Source organism: Macaca fascicularis, chromosome 6, assembly GCF_037993035.2.
Source record: "Macaca fascicularis isolate 582-1 chromosome 6, T2T-MFA8v1.1".
NCBI lineage: Eukaryota > Metazoa > Chordata > Mammalia > Primates > Cercopithecidae > Macaca > Macaca fascicularis.
The window spans coordinates 72,285,580-72,290,129 of NC_088380.1; the positions used below are offsets into that span (position 1 = coordinate 72,285,580).

The 4,550-nt window shown below is 40.0% G+C and overlaps 1 pseudogene; it reads left to right on the forward strand.

Moving 5' to 3' along the window:
• The first annotated feature begins 568 nt into the window (after nucleotides 1-568).
• LOC102141325 (peptidyl-prolyl cis-trans isomerase A pseudogene) lies at nucleotides 569-1,156 on the forward strand (annotated as a pseudogene).
• The last annotated feature ends 3,394 nt before the right edge of the window (nucleotides 1,157-4,550 follow it).

Consider the following 4,550-nt stretch of genomic DNA (forward strand, 5'->3'; position numbering starts at 1 on the left):
GGAAACTTCTGCATTAAGTGAGCCAATTGGCAAATAAACGTCTACTTACCATGTACAAACTGTGCAAGGCTGAGCTACAGGGGATGTGGCAGAGATTATCACTGGTTATCTCAAAATGGTCTCTGAACCAGCAGCATCAGCAGCATCTTGGAACTCATCAGAAATGCCTACCTTACACGTAATGGATCGGAAACTCTGAGGAGAGGCTGGGCAGTTGTGTTTTAACAAGCCCCATGGTGTATGCTAAAGTTTATTTAAGAACTCTGATCCCAAGAAACAACTTAAAACACACACACACTCACAGGAGTCAGCTCTGGAAAAGAAATGTTGTGCCATTAGCATATCAGAAAATTTGAAGAAACCTTGAAAGAGCAAAGTTGATGTGATCACATTGGCAGAGGAAACCATAGCCCAAATTATGCAGAAAAAAATACGTTAGTAAGGGAATGAGAATGTTTTAGGAGGAACTCCAGAATAGGAGAATACTAAAAATGGCAGGGGGAAAAAAAAAAATCAAGAAAAATTCCTGGTGGAAGCCGCAGCTGTGAGGAGCCTTGTACTCTCAGCCATGGTGAACCCCACCGTGTTCCTCCACATTCCAGTGGACGGCGAGCCCTTGGGCTGCGTCTCCTTCGAGCTGTTCGCAGACAAGTTTCCAAAGACAGCAGAAAACTTTCATGCTCTGAGCACTGGAGAGAAATGATTTGGTTATAAGGGTTCTTGTTTTCACAGAATTATCAAGGTTTATGTGTCAGGGTGGTGACTGCACATGCCATAATGGCACTGGTGGCAAGTCCGTCTACAGGGAGAAATTTGATGATAAGAACTTCATCCTAAAGCATACAGGTCTTGGCATCTTGTCTGTGGCAAATGCTGGACCCAACACAAATGGTTCCCAGTTTTTCATCTGCAATGCCAAGACTGACTGGTTGGATGGCATGCATGTGGTCTTTGGCAAGGTGAAAGAAGGCATGAATATTTTGGAGGCCATGGAGCTCTTTGGGTCCAGGAATGGCAAGACCAGCAAGAAGATCACCATTGCTGACTGTGGACAACTCTAATAAATTTGATGTGTGTTTTATCTTCACCACCAGACCATTCCTTCTGTAGTTCAGGAGAGCACCCCTCCACCCCATTTGCTCACAGTATCCTAGAATCTTTGGGCTCTCGCTGCAGTTCCCTTTGGGTTCCATGTTTTCCTTGTTCCCTTCCATGACTAGTTAGATTGCAGAGTTGAATTAAGTTTATGATTATGAAATAAAAACTAAATAGCAGAAAGAAAAATTCCCAGAGCTGAACAATGACATGTTTTCAGATTAAAAGTACCCACAAAATGCTAAGCAGGTTGGAATAGACACATCTAGATGAAATTTTAGACACTAAGGATGAAGAGAAAGTTTCTAGAGAGAGAGGGGGAAAAAAAGATTACTTAAACAGGAGAATCAGTTTGGCATCAGACTTCTCATGAAAAACGCTGAAGACTGACAGGCACTAAGGAATCAAAGTTTTAAGAAAAAATTATTTTGAACAAAGTATTGGGTTCCTGGAAAAACTAACATTCAAGTTAGAGGGAAAAAAGAAAATGACAATTTTAAGCACAAGAAAGTCTTGTTGCATTAAAAAATTTACAAAGGGATTAAAGTTAAAAATATTGAGCCAGTTGGGAAACTGTATTTTAGTTTGAAAGAAAGAAATATTTGGATTACTGTCAGAATAATTCTCAAGAGGACATTTAGCAAAATTACACATTTTAAAAAACAAAAGCAAGAATAAAAGAGAAAGAGAGAAAGGGGAAGAGGAAGGAAAGATGGAAAGGGAGGGAGGGAGGAAAAGAAGGAAGGAAGGAAGGAAGAAAGGAAGGAAGGAAGGAAAGGGAAGGAAAGAAGGAAGGGAAGGAGGGAGGGAGGAAGGAGGGAGGGAGGAAAGAGAAAAGGAAGGGAGGAGAAAAGGGAGGAAGGGAGGAGAAAAAGGAGGGAGGGAGGGAGAGAGGAAGGAAGGAAGGAAGGAAGGAAGGAAGGAAGGAAAATTTAGGAACAAGTTCAGATTCAGCAGCTTAGTTAAGTGGCAGAGAAAAGCTATTACTCTCTGATATCCATTTAGTGGCTTATATGAAACGAACCAGTTTTGAAGTTCAGTTTCTTCCACTTGGAATTTTGGCTTTTACATGCACAGCAAGTGTGGCTAGTACTGCATCCTTGTCCTCCCTTCCATGGCAAGGGCAAAGGACAAAAAACAGATGGACTTCCCTAAAGATTCATCATTGTCACCAGAAGTATAGCTGGGTTTCCTATGAGAGACTATATATGGTCTTCCTTCATCTATGCAATTGGGGGACAGGAAAGGTATTATTTGTCCTATGCATCAGTAGAGCACTGGTTTCCTCGCATACCCATGTAGAACAGCTGGTTGTGCTCGCTTTGTCTCCCTTATTCTGGCATACAGAGAGTGTACAACTCAGCCATTCATTGACAGTTTTTTGACCCTGAAATATGTAAACAGAAGGATGGTCCAAAGGAATCACAATGTAATCCTCTCATAAAAGTAGTAACAGCTAGCTTTGTGTACAGACAGATTTCACATAATTCTGATGCAAGCTTCACAAACAGTCCCATGAGGTGAGAAAGAGATATAATTATTTTATATATATTTTTTTACAGAAGAATAATTTGAGGCTCAGAGGATTAAAGAAAACATCCAAGAACATGTAGCAAGTTAGTCAGTCTGTCTCACTTAGTGAGGACTTTCTGTGTGTCAGAACTTGCTGTTCTGAACACGTCTTTTAAAAAGGGAGGTAAGTCCCTCAATGGGGAATTTATGGGCTAGCAGAGGGAGATGGGTGGTGGTAAACATGTAAGGACATAGCCATAAAGATAATTTTAGTTATGGGAGATTGCCACGAAGAGGATAAAATAAGTCAAGTTGCAGGGGATGACTTGAGTTGCGGTGGGAGAGGGGCTGCTGCTTCAGCGTGGGTGGAGTTGGGGAAATTCTCTGGATTGAGACCTGAATGTTGAGAAGAAGGCAAAAGAGGATTGGGAAAGGACAACCCTTGCAGAGGAATAAGCCCCTTGAGACAGCAATGAACTTGGCATGTACAAGGGGTACAAAAACAGACCAGTGTAGCTGGAACGCAGTGAACAAAGACAAGGCTGGTAGGAGACAGGGTCCGAGAGGTAGGAAGAAGCCAATCATGTAGAACTTTGTGGGCCATGGTAAGGAGTTTCAGTTTGGGTTTTATGCTAAGTGTAATGAGAAGTTTTATATATTTGTTTTCTTAAACATCTTTACTAAGGTATATTTTATATATCACAAAATTCAACTGTTTTGAGAGTGCAATTCAATGATTTTTATAATTGAATTAATTTACAATTATAAAATATAATTATAATTATATATTAATTAATTATAATTCAGGAGAGCAACCATCAACATAAATCAGTTTTAGGACATTCTTATTCTTCCAATAAGATCCCTCAGCCCACTGACAGTCATTCCTTTTTCCATGCAACTGCTAATCTACATTCTGCCTCTCTAAATTTGTCTTTTCTGGGCATTGCTGTAAATAGAATCATACAATATATGGACTCTGGTGCCTGGCTTCTTTCACCAGGCATAATGGTTTTGAGGTTAGGTAGGATGCGTTAGTAGTCTGCTATTTTTTATTGCTAAACAGTGTTCCATTGTATGGATATGCCACAATTTGTTTATCCATTTTTCTGTTGATGAACAGGAAGGTTGTTTCCAGTTTCTGACTATTGTGAATAATGAATGCTGCTATGAACAGTTGTGTACAAGTCTTTATGTGGACATGTTTTCTTTCATTCCTCTTGAATACATACCTACAAATGGAATTGCTGGGCTATATAGGAATTTCAGACATTGCCAAACAGTTTTCAAAAGTGACTGCACCATTTTATATTCTCACCAGGAATGTATGAAGCTTCTCATTTCTCAACTCACCAACATTTTTTGTCGTCTGTGTTATTTATGGTAACCATTCTACTGAGTATGCAACTATATCTCATTGTGGACTGAATTTGCATTTCCTTAATAGTCGACTGATGAGGTTGATCGTCTTTTCATGTCCTACATTACCAATGGAAGAGTTATAAGCAAGGGAAAAGATATGATATGATTTGTGCTTTGAAGACCAATCTGGTTACTAAATGGCAAGTAGACTACGGGCAGTTGTCCAGTTAGGAGATGGTTGCTATAATCCAGAGGGAGATAATAGTGTCTTAGACTTGGGTTATAATAATGTAGGTGAAGAGAAGGAGTTTGAATACATTATGAAGGTAGAGCCAATGGAAGTGACTGATGGATTGGATATGGGACGTGGGAAAGAGAGGTATTTAGGTAAACAACTGGGTAGGTAGTGGTGCCATTTTTTTTTTGCCAAGGGGAAGCCTGATGGAGGAGTAAATATGGTGGTGATACTGAGGGGTTGGTCATAAACAATAACTATTTTGACCACACTACATTTTTGGCATCTATTAGACATCCGAGAGGAAATGTTGAATATGGAATCAGGAGCTCAGGGGAGAGTTCTG